A 21,470-nucleotide genomic window follows, 5' to 3' on the forward strand; every position below is an offset into this window, starting at 1 on the left:
TCATTTCGCTATTGACAGAATTCAAAATCAGATGAAATTATTGCCCAGATAAGTATGTGATATATCTAAAATTTAGGAGTTTACAAGGGATAAAGGTGTTTTTAAGATTTTTTTTTGTAAGCAGAGAAAATAATCTGCATGAGACACTGGTTTAATACCCAGCAACTCCCCTCCATCTAAGAAGTTTTACCAAAAGCATATTTTATACAAATCATTTCCATTTCCTCACTTGATACCTGCCATAGCCAAACACATACAGAATGACAAAGCAAGCAAACAACAAATACAATTCTAAATATCTTTTTTTTAATTTTAATTTTTTCTTTATTGGATATTTTATTTATAATTCAGATGTTATCCCCTTACCCCATTTCTCCCCCTGTGTCCCATCTGTGGAGAACCACACTACCCCAGAGCTGCCCTACATTTGGGGGCCAAAATGTCTGGGACTGCTCTATCGATGTTTGACCCACACTGCCAAAAGCCTTGGGAGCTAAGTCGTTAGAGCCCACTGCCCCAAGCTGCTCCAGTCCACAGGTCAGGGTTCAGCAAGAGAGAGTGAGGACGGATGTGAAGAATGGAAACCAGACAGAGTGTGATTCAATCCAGTTTATTCTTCAGTCTCTCTTTCTAGTTCAAGTCCCAAGTCTTGAGTTCCTAGTCCCTAGTTCCTAGTCCCTACTACCTCCAAGTTCCAAGTTACTTCTTCCAAGTGCAAAGTGCCTAATGTCTAATTCCAAGCTCTTCTTCCAAGTGCCAAGACTCAAGTGCCTAATTCCTACTCCTAGTTGTACTCTTAAGTTGTACTCTCTAACCTAATTCCTAGTTCCAAGTTGTACTGAACTCTTCTGTCTGCCTCTCACCTTTTATATGTCTCACTTCTAAGCCACGCCTCTAAGTCATGCCTTTAAGTCATGCCCTTAGGTCTTGTCTCTAAATCTGATTTCTAAGTCACACCCTTAAGTCTCGGCTCTAAATCACAGCTTTAAGTCTCACACACCCAAGGGAAGATCCTGGGTATCTAAAACAAGATGTTATCAGAGTGTGCTCAGCTGTTGTAGGCTACTGTAATCAAATCTCTTATCAGGGTATATGGCTCAAGATGGCTGCAAGGGTGATAGCCGCCTTCTGTCGGCTCCCCACACCATCCCTCCTCCTCCTGCTTCTATGAGGATGGACCCCCACCTACACCCCCACTCCCACTTCCTCACCTTCTAATTCCCCCACACTCGGCATCCAGCCTTCATGAGATCAAGGATCTCCTCTCCCACCTATGCCCAACAAGGCCATCTTCCCCTACATATATAGCTGAAGCCATGGGTCCCTCCCTTTGTGCTCCCAGGCTGGTGGTTTAGACTCTGGGAGCTCTGGTTGGCTGGTATTGTTGCTCTCCCCATGGGGCCACAAACCGTTTCAGCTCCTTCAGTCTTCTCTCTAACTCCTCCATTGGGAATCCCTTGATCAGATCAGTGGTTAGCTGTGAGCATCAGCCTCTGAATATGTCAGATTCTGTCAGGCCTCTAAGAAGACAAATATATCAGGCTCTTGTTAGCATGTACTTCCTGGCATCCACATCAGCATCTACCTTTGGTGACTGCACATGGGATGGATACCCAGGTGGAATGGTCTCCAGACAGCCTCTCCTTCCATTTCTGTCCCACACTTTGTCTCCATATTTGCTCCTTTGAGTATTTTGTTACTCCTTCCAAGAAGAACCGAAGCACCCACACTTTGGTCTTCCTTCTTCATGAGCTTCATGGGGTCTGTGAGTTGAATCTTGGGTGTTTCAAGCTTCTGGGCTAATATCCAATTATCAGTGAATGAATACCATGTGTGTTCTTTTGTGATTGGGTTACCTCACTCAGGATGATATTTTCTAGTTCCATCCATTTACCTAAGAATTTCTCGATTCTAAATATCTTATGGTGGTATTCTATACCATGCTTTAATTTTAATAAAAAAATATGTTAAAACATTAAAAAAAGTCTGCAAGTGTCAGGTGTTGGAGGTGGGGGCATCGCTAGGACGAGACAGATACCTGGGATAAAGGAGGCATCCAAGAATCAATGAGAGTGACCTTAGCTATGTCTCACTACATTGGGCATATGGAGTCTAAAAAGGTCTCCTCTTATAGCCAGACAGGAACTCCAGTGGAGCAATAGAGACACCAACCCATCCCCAAAACTTTCAACCCAAAATTTATCCTGTCTACAAGTAATGCAGGCACAGGGGAGGAAGCAGAGAGACTGAGGGAATGGCCATCCAATAAGCAGCCTAACTTGAGACCCATCCCATGGGTAAGCACCAATCCCTGACACTATTAATGATACTCTGTTATTATGCTTGCAGACAGGAGCATGTTGTCCTCTGAGAGGCTCCCACAGCACCTGAATCAGATACTGACACCACAACCAAACAATGGATGGAGCTTGGGGTCTCTTATGGAAGAATAAGAGGAAAGATTGTGGCCCTGAATGGGATAGGAACTCCACAGGAAGACCAACAGAGTCTAGTAACCTGGACACTTGGAGCTGTCAGAGTTTGAGTCAACAACCAAAAACACAGGCTGTACCTAGGCCTCCTCAAACATATGCAGCAGATGTACAGCTTGACCTTCATGTGGGTCCCAAACAACTGGAGCAGGGGTTATCCCAAAAGCTGTTGCCTGTATGTGGGATATGTTCTTCTAGCTGGGCTCCCTTGTCTGGCCTCAGTGGGAGAAGTGCCTTGAAGTGACAGGGTGGGGAGATACCCAGGGAGGCCCCACCTACTCTGAGGAGAAGGGGAGGGAGATGGGGGAAGGATTGCGGGAGAGGTGACTGGGAGGGATCAGTGAGTGAGATGTAAAATGAATAAGTAAAAAATAAAATTATATTTTTAAAAGGTATACTTGAAAGCTGTAGAAAAAAATCAAGTACACCTAAGAGCAATAGAAGGCAGGATATAATCAAAATTGGGGCTAAAATCATTTCAGTTAGAAACAAAGAAAGCAGTACAAAAAGTCAATGAAACCAAGAACCGTTTCTTTGAGAAAATTAACATGATAGACAAACCCTTAGCCAGATTAACCAAAAGACAGAAAGACAGTATCCAAGTAAACAAGACCAGAAATGAAAAGGGAGACATAACAACAGACACTGAGGAAATTAAAAGAATCATTAAGTCTTACTTCAAAAGCCTGTGTTCCACAAAACGGAGAAATCTCAGTGAAATGGACAATTTTCTAGACAGATACCACTTACCAAAGTTAAATCTAGTTCAGGAAAACTATTTAAACAGCCCTATGAACCCTAAGGTAGAGAGAACAGTCACCAAAAGTCTCCCAAGATCCATACCACCGCATCTGGAAAGAGAGAACCTACATTGAGGAATGTCTTTAAGAGGTTGTCAGATTGATGAATGGTGTGGGAGGACTCACCCCACTTTGGGCAGCACCATGCCCTAGGCCAGTTGGTTTGGGTAATATATGAAAAACAGCTGAGCATGAGCTAGTGAACAAGATGCTTGAGCTCATATGCCTCTATGCTTCATGGATGATTCTCCACCAATCATGACTCAGCAGCTGAGCATGTGTGGGGATGCAGATGCCTTTGGATTCTGTTACCTTTAGAACATAATAAAACTCAGGATGCATTAAAAAAGTCTCTAAAACCCCCACCCAAAGCCCAGGGCCAGATGGTTTTAGTGCAGAATTCTACCAGACTTTCAAAGAAGAGCTAATACCAGCAGTCCTCCAACTATTCTACAAAATAGAAATAGAAGGAACACTGCCAAACTCATTTTGTGAGGCTACAGCCACCCTGATACCCAAACCACACAAACACTCAACGAGAAATTCTCAGACTATTTTTCTTATGAACATTGATGCAAAAAACCTCAATAAAATATTAGCAAACTGAATCAGAGAACACTTCAAAAACACCATCATTATCAAGTAGGCTTCATCCCAGGGATGCAGGGATGGTTCAATATATTAATATCATCATTGTAATCCACTATATAAACAAACTGAAAGAAAAAAATCACATGATTGTCCCAATAGATACTGAAAAGACTTTGATAAAAATCCAACTCCCCATTCGAGTTAAAGATATTAGAGAAATCAGGGATACAGGGCATATATGTAAACAGAATCAAAGCAATATACAGCAAGCCAATAATCACCATCAAACTAAATGGATGTGAGTTCCTGATTAACTGTTAATGACTGCTATATATATTTGATCACTGTATATATTTGATGCCTGATCCATCACACTAGATGCTTTTAGTAATGTTTTGGTTATTTAGTAATGTTTGGTTATTATGTCAGCCAGGATTGTTACATTGAGCCAAAGCTTAGTATGAGTGTTCATCTCATTGTAGTACCACCCCATACCACTAGGAGACACTCTTCTCCAGATAAGTTCCATCTGCGTTGGACAGTGATTTTAGAGTTGGGGTTTTCTTTTCTTTCTTCTTTTTTTTAAATGAAAATAAGCTTTATTACATCAAGTAACAAATACAAAGATGCAACAGTTTCAGTCGTTTTCTTCCAGATGTTGTGATGTGCTCACAGTAAACATGGAACTGAGATCTACAGTTTCAGGACGGGCATTTGCAGGGTGCTTGGTAGGTTGGGTAGATTGCTCTTTTTTCTGTATTTATAACCTGTGCATTTTAAAGATTGATTTCAAAGCACTCAGTCATGCAAACGCTTAAGCAGAGTGGCTCCATGAAGCTGCGTCTACACTGTACACAGGAGGGCTAGCTACTAAGCGAATGTGCTGTGGTCTGCACTCAACTCCTCAGAGGCAGGTGGGCTCATGGAAGGGAAGTCAACTGGGGTGATGCAAATGGAAAATGTATCCGAATGGAGGTGAAAGGGGACACTGGTATTTGGGGACAAATGATAGCTTGCTGTGAAGTGGCTTCACAAACATCTTTTAAATGCTTGGAAAGAAAAAAAAAAAGCTGGGTCATTCCTAACTACTTAAAATGCACATCGTCAGTTAATGCAAAATGTCTTCCCAATCTTCTGAGGGTGAGTTCAGAGCTTGATGACTGTGGCAGAAAAATTACTGCCATTTTGAACAAAGCCTCTCATCTCCACGGAGTAGCAAGATGGGTCTTCAGACTGGCCAGGGGCTAGGACAAGGCATTACGTTCCCTTTCAGCCAAGCACTCCTTAACCAGGTTTCGGGCGTGAATGATACCTCGTTTTAGCCTCTCCATGGCACTCTTGCTCCCTGCATACGTGGGTCTGATCTCTTTCCCCAGCTCTTCAATAATGGCCAGCAGCTCTGCATATTTACTCTGAGGCACTTGACTATTTCCAGTTTTCTGGGCGTAGCCTAGCGATGGAGACCCACAGTCACTCAGCAGCTAGCGATAGTGGGAGGAGATCGCCAGGCTAGTAGACGGTGAGTGGACACCTCGGGCGTTGAGGGCGGCGGCAGGCTTGTGCGTGGTCAAGTTCGGCTTGTACCGCATCCCCGCGGGCGGGGCGGCGGGCAGAGTCGGGCCAGGCTGCGAGCACAGCGGTGGCGGCGAAGCCGAGGTCCAGGCCCGGGCTGGGAGGCTCCATGTCCCCGCACCCGGCTGAGCGCCTGCCGAGTTGGGGTTTTCTGCATAAGCTAACTAGTTTCCTACAAGTTGATTGCCGCGAATGTTAAATTGTGACTCCCTAAAAGTGAAAGGTTTTGTTTTACTTCTAAACATACACAAATAATTTCAAAGTTAGGCAATGTAGAGTTACAGTTTGGGGCTGTGATAGAATTAAATTTACATGTGCCCAGTAGCTTGGTTTCCAATAATGTGAAATCACGAGGAATAGGACTTTAGGAGGGTAAGTGTTTGGTTGTTTTAAAACCTTTTTGTTGTGAGCTTGCTAAAGAGTAGGGCTGACATTTGGGTTCAGTAGACACAAGTGGGTATTGGTTATCTCCCAATACATTCCAAAAGCATTAGAATCCCATAATGATGGGGTATCTGATTAAAAGATATTAGAGATTAGCTGTCCCAAGATGATACCTGTGAGAAATCCTTCACCTCATAGGTGGACAGAGTTGTTCAAAGTATGGAAAATTAATGAAGCCTAAAACACAATATATACTGTCATTGCTCATTTTTTAAAAAAACCTGTTCCTTCTTGTATTCTAAATGGGAAGGATATACTGTCATTGGATGGATTAAAATATGGCTTGAGAGGGAGCAGTTTGGTTGTTATTGTTGCTATGTCATTCTTATTGTTGGATACCTTAGTTTCTACCAGTCCTCATCTTTTTCTACCCCAGATGGGTACCAGAATTGATGTAAAGCTGACTTCCATGGCTGTGCTACTTGTAAAATTTCTATCAGAGTATTAGCTTTGAATAATTAAAAACTCATCTTGTAGGGAGGGCATCCCAGCAGATGAAATGTGTTGATCAACATCGATTTTATGTTTGTTCTAAGCATATCCAGTGATCTGCATAAATTGCTTTTTGTGTGTGTGTCTTTCTGTAATCCTCCAGATATTTTCAACAATTAGTATTTCTAGAGGTGTTAGTAGGATTATTGTGTTTGTCTTGGTTGGTAAAGCTCTTAAGTCATGGGTTATAATGCTTACTATTCTGCATGGCCTGTTTGCATTTACTATCATGTGCAGTTCAACAGATGTGGTGGTTTGAATAGGAATGGCTCACATAGATTCATGTGTTTGAATGCTTGGCTATAGGGAATGGCACAATAAGGAGGTGTGGCCATGTTGGAGTAGGTGTGGCCTTGTTGGAGGAAGTGGGTGACTGGGTGTAAGCTTTGAAGTCTAAAAAGCTCAAGTCTGGCCAGTACATCACATCAGTTTCCTTCTGCTGCATGTGGATCAAGATACAGAGCTCTCAGCTACCTCTCCAGCATTATTTCTGCCTGGATGCTGTCATGTTTTCCGTCATGATAATGGTCTGAAACTCTGAACCTGTAAGCCAGCCCCAATTAAATGTTTTCCTTTATAAGAGTTGCTGTGGTGTCTCTTCACAGCAATGGAGATACTAAGACAACAGGGTTGTGTGGCCATTCTGTAGCATTCCAGTAGATGGCTATTACATTGGTATTATTAAGTCTGATGGTTGCATTAAGTCCTTCCATCCTTCTACAATATTGGGGAGTTCTGGGGTGAATGGATATAGTGGGCTAGGTCCAGATGACTGCATTGACAGTAGTGGTAGTAGTTTCAAAGAGGGCCTTTTACCCTCTTGTACACAAAGAGAGGTTTGATCCACTTCATTCTCAGTGTTAGTGATCAGTGTGTGGTATCCCAGTAGGTGTATAGTGCTTGGATAGAGGTGTTCATTGTATTTGATATAGAGCCAGTTCAAAACTGAGGTCAGTAAGACTACAATTAAGGCAAAATAAAGTGTGAGGATAGTGATGGGCTATGTATCTACCATTAGGTCTTAAGATCTAATTTCATTTTTGTCTTCCAGGACCAAAGCAAAATCTGATCCCAATATGCGGTTGTGTAGTAAGTACAAATTTGTTTAAAAGTTTTAGAATGGTTATTATGTTTTCAAATAATGGTATATCTGGTGATTATTCTCCCAATTGAGATAGGTCTGGAACAACATCCTCCCTCATATCTGGGAGGCCAAATCTCAAAACCAATTTGCATATAAAGTGAGTGGAACTGATAAAACTTATTAAGGTAGTAAAGTCATAAGTAGTGCTATAGACCAATTAGGGTCTGTGTAATTAGTCTAATACTATGTCCCACTAAGTTGTGATAACATTAATTTGAAAGTGGCAATGCCACCTTTATCTTTCATTTCATCTTTCAACCAGTGTGCTACTGAAGCAAATAGTGTAGTCAGTGCCTAATATCTCCAGGTGTTATTGGAGGTGTTGCTGAAGTCCAGATGTTGGAAAAGAACAAAATATTATAGATAGGCTGAGTCCCAGCTGGGTCAGGGTAAAAGCTGCTTTATTAATAAAATCCAATTGCAGGTTAAGTTAACCAGACATTAATTGTTCTTTGATCATGGAATTACATATTTCCTGATATATGGTATATAGAAATTCCATTATATATCTAATTATTTGCCAGTTCTTGTGTCATTTTGCCTGTGAAGTATGAGCCTTTGTCAGAGTCTATTATTATAAACTTAGGACAAAGGCCATGTACCAGAACCAAAGATTGTTCATGGAGGCTTGCTGTGTAGAGCACATGCTACTATTATGTCTACTCCTATAAAGTTGTCTGCCATTGTTCATGTATATTTACTCCTCTATGTGCCCAATGGTCCTTTGAAGTGTATTTGTATTGTATAGTTAAATACATCTATCTTACAGTGTGTAGCCTTACCAGTAGAGTTGTATCTAATTGAAATTTATCTGAGAATTTTTTCACAACCTTTGATAGTATTTGGTCATTTGGTTGTTTTTTTTTTTTTCAAGATAGAGTTTCTCTATGTAGCCCTGGCTGTCCTGGAACTCACTCTGTGGACCAGGCTGACCTCAAACTCAAAGAGTCTCTTGTCTCTGCCTCCTGAGTGTTGGAATTAAAGTTGTGTGCCACAGACATCTGGCTAATAGTATTAATAACATGCCAGGGTGCCTGAATATTGCATTAATCTATCCAGTGTCTTAGTCAGTGTGTTCCTTGATGTCCTAGTTTCTGATGTAGTGGCAATAAACACCTACAAGTGACCTTCTCTAGCTTAATGGTAGGTAGTATTTATTCCCATGTGTCATTTTCCCTTTTGATTCTAGTTCTAGGTATTTGTTCCTGATTCATCTTTTATCTGGTTGCATTGATCTTGGATAGTTGATCACAATGATATTATTATGTCTGGCTTCTTCTATATCTTTGTTAGAGTATGCCTCCCTCACAGATATTTTGATATCATATTTTGCTTTAAAAATCCAAGCGTGTTTAGACCAAATATCTGATTGTAAAAACTTGCTTTTTTCCAGTTTTAGAGCAGATTTCAATACATTTTGCTAAGGCCCAAGAGTCAGCAAATAGGTGCGCGTGTGCGCTTGCGCGCGCGCGCGCACGCACACGCACACGCACACACACACAGATACACAATTATATAAAAATATACATAGAGACAGAGAGAGACAGAAAGACAAAAAGAAAGAGAATGTTTAAGAATTGTTGTACAGCCAAACCTTGTTACTTGGACTTCGCATGTCAGGCAGACCTGGGCATGCCAGGCTCTGTTATGGTTTGACCACCAGAGGGGCTAAAAGCAGCTGACTTCCTGACAAACAATTGTCACCGAGGCAGAGGCATTTTGTAGGAACAAAGTATAATACTTGAGGAGCCCCTAAGACCCTATAGATATTGAGTGCTGCTCCTTAGTCTTCACCTTTGGTGGAGAGACTTCTATGGCTTCAAGTTCTTCAATCCACCACACTGCCTGGGTGTACCATTTCTAGGTTAATAGCTTTTGTTCCATCTGGAAGCTGCAGAGCACTTTTCCAGTCATTCCAACTCAAGGTAACAGAGCTATAAAGCATCAGAGAATTATCTATTGGCCCAGTAACTGCAAGTTTAAACTTTTTGTTTTATTTATTTTGTTGTTGTTGGTGGTGGTTTTTTGTTTTGTTTTCCTCCCAAGACAGGGTTTTTCTTTGTGTAGCCTTGGCTGTCTTCAGACTCACTCTATAGACCAGGCTGTCCTCAAACTCATAGAGTTCCATCTGCCTCTGTCTCCGGAGTGATGGGATAACAGGCATGTGCCACCATCACCCTACATACAGGTTTAAATTTTTTAATGCCTCAAACAAGGTCCAATCATGTTTCTCAAAAACTGAGTTTCTAATCTCAATATTTGGGAAAGTTTTACACCGAATTCAATAGGTTTCATACTCTATCCCATTTTTGACTTAACATCAAATTACCATGTCCCTTAATATAAATTATGCCTATTATGCAAGGTAAGGTTATATTAGTTTTGTTTTTTTATAAGGAAGGAGTATTTTGTTATGGTTATGTTAAGGTTAGGATTAGGGTTGGGGGATTATGGTGAGGGTCTTAGGGTTAGTGTTGGCATTAAAATTGTTTTTTTATACAAAATCTGATAGGTTTCATATTTTATCCATTATTTCCTGTAACATTCAATTACCATATCCGTGAATATAAATTATCTCTAAGATGTAAGGTAGGGCCAGGTCTAGGTGTGGGAGTGTTTTATACTTTGTCATGTTAAGGTTTAGGGGACTATGGTCAATACTTTAGGGCTAGTGAGTGTTTGCATTAGAAAGACAGCTCTCCAGTCCCCTAACTCATTTTGTTTGTTCATTTTTTTGTTCTTACAATGTAGCTCTGGGTGTTCTGGAACTCATTCTGTACACCAGGGTGGCCTAACCCAATGTTGGATCCAGTCCCCAGCCTGGGTTTATAGACTCTTTTAAACCCTCTGGGAGATATAAAAATTCCAGAGCACTTGTGGACCCAATCCAGGATCAGATCTGGTATACAACATGTTTCCACAGCCCCTGATGAAGCCTCTAGCATGGTAAGTTTACCCTGGCCTTCTGAGCTTAATCCCTAATTCAATCTGGACCTCCCTTGGGTCTCCATCTTCTGCTCAGGGTTCTGTACATTTTCTCATCTCCATCATTTTATTTATAGGTCATGTCTACTTTAGATTTGCACTAAGCACCATAAAATCCTGTTAAGTTCAGTTACAGCAGACTCAACTATACTCCCAGTCCCCTGGAAGCTGAGGCAGGAAGACTATGTCTTCAAGGCCAGTTTAGGCTTGCAGATGCTACGTCAAATAGAAAAAGAGAGAATGAGTCCTGGACTGACATTAAAATGCATTTGCTGCTCTTCTGTGGGACCAAGGCTTAATTCTCAGCCTCCACTTGGCCTCTTATAACCATCTGCAACTTCAAGTCCCTGGATCCTTACAGACTATATGGATAGTAGATATACAAACATGCAAGGAAAACATTGATGCACAGAATATTTTCAGTAGAAAAAATGTGATAAATATTGACAAATAGATGGGATATAGCATACAGAGATTCAACAGAAATTTAGACAACTAAGTAATAGTAATGCATTATTTAATATTATTATTAATAATAGTCATTCATATAGAGAGTTTCTGGAGCTGACATTAAGGACCATTAGGGATATTTCTAGTAGCAAGACCATTCTAAGCACTCTAGAATTCTGAGCAGCAATGGATACCTCTTCATGTTGGGAACAATGCCTTTTCCAAAGTGGAAGCAAACTGTCATTTGACATTGCAAAGGGTCCTTTCTACAGATCATAGGCTATGTTGAGAACCTCTGTCTTGCAGTGAAGGAGGTCTATGGGAACTACTGCAATCATGTCAGTTACAAGCATAAAATCTTTGGTGTACATAGCATAAATTCTTACCCCTCTTCCCAAGCCTACAAGGAGGGATCCCTACTTTCCCACATGGGCCAGAGCTCCCCTCAAGAGCTCTTCTTGCTTTGCTGCATTTCTGTGGTATAACAAGTCATTTTACTCCAAAGACCAGTCAGTCTCGGTGTAACCCCTGTACTACTTCTAGAGTCATTTTGCTCATCTCACCCCTCACAGGGTCTCCAGCTGCCTTTTTGTGTAATTCAATCTCAGCCACACATATAGAGGCAGAAAGGGAGCTACTGAAAATCTGAGGACTCTTTAATACGTTTGTTTTGTTTCCTTATGGCATTGAGGATCAAAGGCAGGGCCTCAGGCTTGCAAGACACAGTCAACTACCTCATTCTGAGTCATAATAATTCACACAGGGAAACCTTTGTAGGAAAGGTCCAAATTAGAATCTCAGTATTTAGGGGCGGGAGAGATATCTCAGTGGTTAACAGCACTGGTTACTCTAGTAGAGATCCCTTGTTCGACTCCCAGCACTCACACAGTAGTTCATAACCATCCCTAACTCCAGCTGCAAAGGTTTGGTAGGAGGAAGACTATAGTGCGTCTGATGCCAATCTGAGCTTCAGGCCACTCTGGGCTATGTAACAAGACAGTATTTAAAAACAAAAACCAAGGAACTATCTTAATAAAAAGTTTTTATAAGTCACATTCAAACAATTAGAGTCATTAAATATAGAGTCAAATAAATATAAAGAGACACAGGAAAATACAACCAAACATGTGAAGGGTATGAATAAAAGTGTCCAAGGCCTGAAAAGGGAAATAGAAGCAATAAAGTAAACACATACTGAGGCAATCCGGGAGATGGAAAACCTAGGAAAGAGAATAGGAACTACAGACACAAGCATCACCAACAGAATACAAGAGATGGAAGAGAGAATGTCAGTAGTATCAGATATCAACATATCAGTCAAAGAAAATGCAAAAAGTTCATGACATGAAACATTCAGGAAATTGGGAACATTATGAAAAAAACCAAATGTAAAAACAATAGAAACAGGAGGAGGAGGAGGAGAAGAAAAGAAGAAGAAGAAGAAGGAGGAGGAGGAGGAGGAGGAGGAGGAGGAAAGAAAAAGAGGAGGAGGAGGAGAAAGAGAAGGAGGAGGAGGAGACTGCCAGCTCAAAGACCCAGAAAACATCTTCAATAAAATCATAGAAGAAATTATCCCTAACCTAAAGATAGAGATGGCTATAAATGTATAAGAAGTTTAAAGAACACCAAACAGATTGGACTGGAAAAGAAAATCCTTCTGTCACATAATAATCAAAACACTAAATATACAGAAGAAAGAAAGAATATTAAAAGCTGCAAGGGGAAAAGACCAAGTAACATAAATGCAGACCTGTCAGAATTACACTCAGTTTCTCAACTGAGACTCTAAAAGCTAGAAGGGTCTGAACAGAGGTCTGGCAGACCCTAAGATAACACAGATGTCAGCTCAGACTAATATACCCAGCAAAACTTTCAATTACCATAGATAGAGAAACCAAGACATTCTATGACAAAGCCAAATTCAAACAGTACTTTTCTACTAACCCAAACCTTCAGAGGACACAAGAAAACTCCAAACCAACGAGGCTAACTACACTCAAGAAAACATACAAGAAATAAATAATTTCACACCATTAAAAACAATAGAAGAGAAACACACACACACACACACACACACACACACACACACACAACCACTAACATCAAAATAACAGAAAGTTATAACAATCATTGGTTACTAATATCTTTCAATATCAATGGACTCAATTCCCCAGTAAAAAGACACAGGCTAGCTGAATGGATGTGTAAACAGAATCCATCATTTTGCTGTATACAACAAACACATCTCAGCAAAAAGATAGATATTATCTCAGAATCAAGGCTAAAAAAATGTTTCCCAAGCAAATGCACCTAAAAAACAAGCTAGAGTAGCCATTTTAATATCTAATAAAACAGACTTTCAACCAAAAGTAATCAAATATGACCAGGAAGAATACTTCATACTTATCAAAGAAAAAATCCACCAAGATGACATCTCAATTCTGAACATCTATACCTCAAAAGCAGGAGCACCCACATTCATAAAAGAAACATTACTAAAGCTTAAGTCACACATTGAAACTCACACATTAATAGTGGGAGACTTCACCACCCCACTCTCAACAATTGACAGGTCATCAAGACAGAAACTAAACAGAGAAATAACAAAACTAACAGAGGAAATGGACCTAACAGATAGCCATCACCTAAACACAAAAGACTACATCTTCTTCTCAGCACCTCATGGAACCTTCTCCAAAACTGACCATATAGTCAGTCACAAAACAAGTCTCAACAGATATAAGAAGATTGAAATAACCCCATGTATCTTATCAGATCACCACAGATTAAATCTGAACTTTAACAACAACCGAAACAACAGAAAGCCCACACACTCATGAAAACTAAACAACATTCTATTTAATGATCAGTGGGGACAGGGAACAGAAAGAAATGACTTTCTAGAATTTAATGAAAACGAGGGCAAAACATACCAAAACTTATGGGAAACTATGAAAGCATGGCTAAGAGGAAAGTTTATAGCACCAAATGCCTCTATAAAGAAATTGGAGATTACTCATACTAACATTAAAAGTCCACCTGAAGACTCTAGAAAAAAAGAAGCAAACACATGCAGGAGGAGCAGGTGGCAGGAAATGATCAAAGACAGGGCAGAAATCAATCAATTTGAAACCAAGAGAACAATACAAAGAATCAACAATACTGGGAGAAAATTCTTTGAGAAAATAAACAAGATAGACAAACCCTTAGAGCAACTAACCAAAAGGCAGAGAGACAATACTCAAATGAACAAAATCAGAAATGGAAAGGGAGACACAACAATGGATACTGAGTAAAGTCAAAAAAATCCGTAGGTCTTATTTCAAAAGCATGTACTCCACAAAATGGGAAATCTTATTTCTAGCCAGAAACCAATTACAAAAGCTAAATCAAGACCAGGTAAACTATCTGAATAATCCTATAACCCCCAAATAGAAGCAGACATTAAAAGTCTCCCAACCAAAAAAAGTCCTGGGCCAGGTGATTTTAGCTCAGAATTCTACTTTCAAAGAACTAATACCAATATTCCTCAAATTATTCTACAAAATAGAATCAGAAGGAACATTGCCAAACTGATTCTATGAAGCCATAGTCACAATGATACCTAAACCACACAAAGAAAGAGAATTTCAGACTAATTTCCCTTATGAACATTGTTGAAAAATACTCAATAAAATACTTGCAAATGGACTCCAAGAACACATTAAAGCCATCATCCACCATGATCAAGTAGGCTTCATCCCAGGGATGCAGGATGGTTCAATATACAAAAAAAAAAATCATTGTAATCTACCATACAAACAAACTGAAAGAAAACAACTAACTATATGATCATCTCACTAGATGCCAAAAAAGCCTTTGACAAAAAATTCCAACACCCATTCATGTTAAAAGTCTTGGAAAGATGAGGGATACAAGGTGCATGCCTATACACAATAAAGGCAATATGCAGCAAGCCAATAGCCAACATCAACTTAAATGGAGAAAAAATTAAAGCAATCTCACTAAAATGTGGGACAAGACAAGGCTGTCCACTCTTTTCCTATCTCTTCAATATAGTACTTGAATTTCTAGCTAGAGCAACAAAACAACTAAAGGAGATCAAAGAGATATAAACAGGAAAGGAAGAAGTCAAAATATCACTATGCACAGATAATATGAGAGTACACATAAGTGGCCCCAAAATTCTACCAGAGAACTCCTACAGCTAATAAACACTTTCAGCAAAGTGGCTGGATACAAAATTAATTAAAAGAAATCAGTAGCCCTTTTATATACAAATGATAAATGAGTTGAGAAAGAAATTAGGGAGACAACATCCTTCACAATAGTCACAAATAATATAAAATATCTTGGTGTGACTCTAATCAAGCAAGTGAAAGATCTGTATGACAAGAACTTCAAATCACTGAAGAAAGAAATTGAAGAAGATCTCAGAAGACGGAAAGATCTCCCCATGCTCATGGATTGGCAGGATTAACATAGTAAAAATGGCCATCTTACCAAAAAACTATAGATTTAATGCAATCCCAATCAAAATTCCAACACAATTCTTTGCAGATCTTGAAAGAACCATTCTTAACTTCATATGGAAAAACAAAAAACCCAGGATAGGTAAAACAATCCTGAACAATAAAAGAACATCTGGAGGTATCGTTGCCGTTCCTGACTTCAAGCTGTATTTCAGAGCACTAGTAACGAAAACCTCACAGTACTGGCAAAAAAAGAAAAAAAAAAAAAAACCATACAGGTTGATCAATGGAATTGAATTGAAGACCCAGAAATAAATCCACACATCTATGGATACTAGATTTTTGACAAAGAAGCCAAAACCATACAATGCAAGTGGGAGAGCATTTTCAACAAATGGTGCATGTCTAATTGGATGTCTGTCTGTAGAAGAATGCAAATAGATCTATCACCTTGCACAAAACTCAAGTCCATTGGACCAAAGACCTCAATGTAAAACCAGATACAATAAATCTAATAGAACAGAAATTGAGAAATAGCCTTGAACTCATTGGTAGGAGACAACTTCCTAGACAGAACACCAATGGCTCAGGCTCTAAGATCAACAATAAATGGGAACTCATGAAGCAGCTTTGGTAAGGCAAAGGACACTACTACCAGAACCAAACTGCAGATTGGGAAAAGATCGTCACTAACCCTACATCTGACAGAGGGCTAATATACAAAATATATAAAGAACACAAGAGGTTAAGACACGACCAACCCAAATAACCCAATTAAATATGGGGTACAGAGATAAATAGAATTCTCAACAGAGGAATCTCGAATGGCTGAGAAATACCTTAAAGAAATATTCAACACCTAAGTCATCAGAAAAATGCAAATCAAAACCACTCTGATTCAATCTTATCTCCATCAGAATGGCTAAGATCAAAAACTCAAGGGACAACACATGCTGGCATGGTTGTGGAACAGTCTTCCACTACTAGTGGGAGGGAGTACAAACTTGTAGGTGAACTCTGGAAATCAATTTGGCAATTTCTCAGAAAAAATGGAATAGATTTACCTGAAGATCCAGCTATACTACTCTTGGGCATATACCCAAAAGCTGCTCTACCATTCCACAAGGACACATGCTCCACTACGTTTATAGCAACCTTATTTATAACAGCCAGAAGCTGGAAAGAACCCAGATGCCCTTCAACAGAGGAATGGATACAAAAAATGTGTTACATTTACACAATGGAGTACTACTCAGCTATTAAAAATAATGAATTCGAGAAATTCTTAGGCAAATGAATGGAACTAGAAAATATCATCCTGAGTGAGGTAATCCAGACCCAAAATGACATGCATGATATGTATTCACATATACATGGTTATTAGCAATAGTGTACAGGATAACTATAATCAACAAACCCAAAGAAGCCAAATAATGAGGGCCCAAGGGAGGATGGTTGAATTTTTCTCAGAAGGGGTAACAAAGTAGATATTGGAGACCTATGGAAGGAGGAATCAGGGTGGGAGAGGGGATGGGGAGGGGAGCCGTGCTTGGAGGTTCAGATATACGGAGACCAGGGAAGAGAGAGAAGGGAAATCAGCAGTGGGAGGCAATCTCTAGGATATGCCAGAGGCCTAGGATGAGGGGAACCACCAGGGGTTCTATGGAAGCAGCTCTAGCTGAAACTCATAACTGGGGTATATGGACCAATAAATAGCCACTTCCTGTAGCCAGGCAGGATTCCCAGTGGAGGAATAAGGACAGCCACCCACCCACAAAACCTTCAACCCAAAATGTGTCCTGAAGTGTAGGGATAAAGAGCAGAGCTGGAGGGAATGGCTCACCAATGACTGGCCCAAACTGAGTCCCATCCTGTGGGCAAGAACCAATCCCTGACACTGTTAATGACACTGTGTTTTACTTGCAGACAGAAACCTAGCATAACTGTCCTCTGAGAAGTTCCACCCAGAGATGCAGAGACTCACACCCAAACATTAGATGGAACTCAGGGAGCCTTACCAAAGAATTGGGAGAAAGATTGAGAAACCAGAAGACAGGGACTCCACAGGAGATTGAACCAACAACCAAAGAGCCAGCACGGGCTGGACTTAAGTCCCCCTGTACATATGTAGCAGATGTTCAGCTTGGTTTCCAACAGGAGGAAGGGCTCTACCTGAATCTGTTGCCTGTCTACCTGGGGGTCCCATTCCCCTAAATGGACTGCCTTTTCTGGCCTTCATGGGAGAGGATGTATGCCTAGTCCTGCAGACCTGATGTGCAGCAGGGCGGGGGTAGGGGATGTTATCTAGAAGGGGGGACTCCCCCTTCTCAAAGGAAAAGAGGAGGAAGGAATGGAGGGAGGTTTTACATGAGGGGTTACTGGGAAGGGGCAGCTGATATTGGGATGTAAAGTGAGTAAATAAGTACATATAAAAGAAAATTCAAAGAATTTAAACAAATTTAGAGCCACTGTTGGTGCACAGGTTTGGAGGTCTCCAACTAAGGTGTGGCTTATTTGTTCTTTGAAACTGTTTCTTGCTGTGTGTAGCTTTCACTGGCCTCCAACATCCTCATCTCAGTGTCCTAGGTGCTATGATTAGTCTGTTGAGGTTGGCTAGGAAGAAAGGATGTTTCCATGTGCAGATGAGAAAACGTCATTGCTTTAATTGCTGAAGAATGAAGCACTGGTAACTCTGAGAGGCGGAGTACAGCTCCCTTGGTAGCACTTGCATTTAGCCTTCTCCAGGTTTCTACCCTCCCTAGTGGATAGCCTGGAACAGCAGGTATTTTGAATAATGCATTCCTACCACTTTTCCTGGCTCACACTTGTGACTTAGGTTATGTCCCCCCCCCCCCCTTCATAACATCTGAAGTTTGTAATACTTCCAAAATCCTGGGGGCTAATATTCCTCAAAACAATCATCAACCTGTTACAGGGGTGCATACCCATTTCCTTGATTAACCCAACTTCATTTGAGCCTCAATAATTCTGCCTCTGAGAAATGGGTACCAACTACTGTTGGTGACTGCATCACTGTGGTCATTAACCATGGTCAATGACTTGTGTTTTTTGGTGTTACCCTGTGTTACAGGGAAAAGTCAAGGAAAGACCTGAAACAGATTTAAAACATACAAACTTTTATTAAACAAACCTGGACTCAATAATAGTATTTTATAAATTAGACAGCAGAAAACGTTTTCCTGGGGCAAATATAGAGATATAGATAGATATATACAAAAATCACAGTGATTTTTTTTATAATTATGCATCAGGATTAGAAAGTAAGAAAAAAAACCAGGCTTTTTCATTCTACATGGTAAGTTCAGGCAAGCTGACAGGTGCTCGGCAGCAGCGGGGTGCACCTGCGCAGTGCATGTGGCACCTGTGTTATAGCAGGTCAAGTGGTGAGCCCCACACTCTGAGAAGAACAGAGGTTGACAAGGGGGTTTAAGTCTGACCTGTGAGGACCAGGAGCGCTGCTCACTTCCTATAAGTCACACAGGTAATGATGTCTATTTATATAACCAACTGGAGTAACTCCCTCACCTCCCAAATGACAGTGTGAGGTCAGATGCAAGGTTGTGAGATTCACAAGGCAGATTTGATTGGAAAATATAATAATTGAGGAGCAGATCCTCCCCCTAAACTGATGGGGATACACACAAACTAATGGGGGCCCCCCCCAAACTGATGGGGGTACCAACCCACACATAAACCTTGACTTTGCATTATAATTTTCAGGTGGTTTACAGTGTGTCTGACAAATAAGAATGACAGGTGACAGATGTTCATCAAATGCTTCTTATGGAGCTTCATCAAAAACAGTAACAACAACAACAACAAAAAAAAAAACAAAAAAAATCCCAGGAAATCAACATATTTCAAATCTACAGTCAGGAGTGTGACCCTTTCTGCGATTTTCACCTCAACATCTAGACCCACACAATGCTAAATCTTCACTTGAGTTCACCTAGCAACACAGTGGTGATTGGTATGTTTTGGTCCAATGTTGGGATATTTGCACAGCCTGAGGGTCCTGTGAACAGTATTTAGCCATCAAATCACATTTTACAGTGTAACATGTAACAGCTAGTTAGGTGAGACAAGCACCAATCCACAGCACTTAGTACTTTATCTGTACTAAACATTTAAGACAGTCTTAGTTGAAGAGCATGGAAACTTGTTTTTAGGTTATTATTGGCTAGTGATTACTTTATCTTTTATACTTGGTTTGAATCAAGCTACCACCTGAGGAATTTATTAACTATCCTATTGCAGGTATTGGGTGCACTCAGAGTGAAGAACAGGGCATATTTCCTTTATCCTTTTTCGTGGTTGCTCTCCCCACCACCTCTTCCAAATTTATTTTTTGCATGTTAACTATGTGGATTGCACAGGATCCAGGTTGGGCTCTCAGCATCCACAGGGCGGCACACAACTGCCTTTATAGGCAGCTGGAGGGTCTCTGGTGCACTGGCTGGCTGTGTGTACTGCGGTCACATGTACACACAGAATTAAAACTATTCAAATAAAAATTTATGATTCCTATGTGCTGTCTGATGTCACCGCAGTGACATCACATGGTATAATTTACAGCCTGATTAGGGGTTTTTAATTTGATTTTTAGGATTGGAGTCAGATTGCAAAGTGCTTTAGGAGCACACAGAGGATGCGTGTGCACACGTGTGATCTCTCATGTGTGTTCAGAATTAAGGCAATGTTTCCTATGCTAACGTTATGTTATTTCCTACTTAATAGCAAACATCTATTGACAGGACTTGATTATAATCCTGCAATTCTATCTCCTGTATGTGTTTGTTTGTTTGAGGTACACAACCAAGTTAGTTTGCATATTGGAAAGCACTGGGAAAGCTCACTAAATACACGGCTCTGTACAAACTTTCATAGACGCTCCCGGCCTGGAACCTGAGTTTTCACGGACGGACATGGCTGGGAGAACAAAGTTGAGATGGTGAGAAGAAAATGTCATTTACAACAGAGGAGGGAGGAGCTTAAGGGGTGGATCCTTAAAGTTCCCTTCTGGGGATACGGATACATTTCTATTATCATTAAACGGCAAGCTTTGCACCCAGGTTGCCATGAAGCTAATGCTGTATGCAGAGTTCTGGCTTAACTTTAGGAAGGGCTATTTTACTGAAAACATTTAAACTGGAAGATTTGAGGAAAGCCACACATTTGTGCTATATCTGAATAAGGGTCTACAGGACATGTGGCTTCCTGACTTCCAAGTTCAAAGTGACCAGAAAGGAACTAAATAAACAAACAGTAACTACATAAACAGTGCACACAAATGATTGCAAAATAGATAGAAAGGCATTTTAAAAATGCATATATCTCACCCTTTTGTTTTTGCCTGCAGGGCGACAGATTTTTCAGAAAGCTTTGAAAAATGATTATGTCACAGGCACATCAACGTGCCAAAATTTCCAGTTTGCACAATTTCTGTGCACGTACACATGGACAGCTATAATCAAATGGGTGAAATTCAAACTTAAAAAGTTCAGTAGAAAAACAAACAAACAAACAAACAAACAAACAAACACACTAACTACCTAACTGACTGACTAAATTCACAGCACAAAAACACAAGACTCATGAAGAAGGAGAAAACCTACAGTTTAACTGTTTTTGCGAAATTCCCACTGGGCAGGTTTCTGGTTGTTGAAATGAGGCTGGGTCCCAAGGGTGATGATTGTGTTGACTTTGCAGGAACCTGGATATACATACCAAACCTTCTAGTTTCACAGCAAGAAACGGAAACATACAAGAAAAAAAAAAGTTCTGGTCATTGGTGTGATGTGGATGTTTTCACCCCCCCTTGCAAAGAAAAAGAAGGGGAGAGGGTTCAGTGATTGGCAACATTAATACTGAGTTACCTGTCAACCATACATAGTAAGAAGCCCTGCAGACTGGTTAACTCACCATCCTCAGTTGCACTGAGTGCATTTTTCTCAACTACATGGTAAATTCAAAGCTATCCTCAGTGACATGGCCCCCACCCTGCTTT

General features: G+C 40.4%; 1 protein-coding gene and 1 pseudogene across 2 annotated transcripts in view; both read right to left on the bottom strand.

Annotated features, from left to right (window-relative positions):
• Positions 1–358: 358 nt before the first annotated feature.
• On the bottom strand, positions 359–11,327 carry LOC143435470 (cyclin-dependent kinase 2-associated protein 1 pseudogene; annotated as a pseudogene).
• Positions 11,328–18,562: 7,235 nt separating this feature from the next.
• Prkx (protein kinase cAMP-dependent X-linked catalytic subunit) overlaps positions 18,563–21,470 on the bottom strand; it is a 31,706-nt gene continuing 28,798 nt past the window's right edge. Inside the window, exon 9 of one of the 2 annotated variants that reach the window (XM_034485883.2) lies at positions 18,563–21,198. The gene's annotated coding sequence lies outside the window, so the exon portion shown is untranslated. The remainder of the gene's footprint in view (positions 21,199–21,470) is intronic. The other variant, XM_034485884.2, reaches the window with a different exon arrangement.

This window comes from Arvicanthis niloticus, chromosome X (assembly GCF_011762505.2).
Source record: "Arvicanthis niloticus isolate mArvNil1 chromosome X, mArvNil1.pat.X, whole genome shotgun sequence".
Classification (NCBI taxonomy): Eukaryota; Metazoa; Chordata; class Mammalia; order Rodentia; family Muridae; genus Arvicanthis; species Arvicanthis niloticus.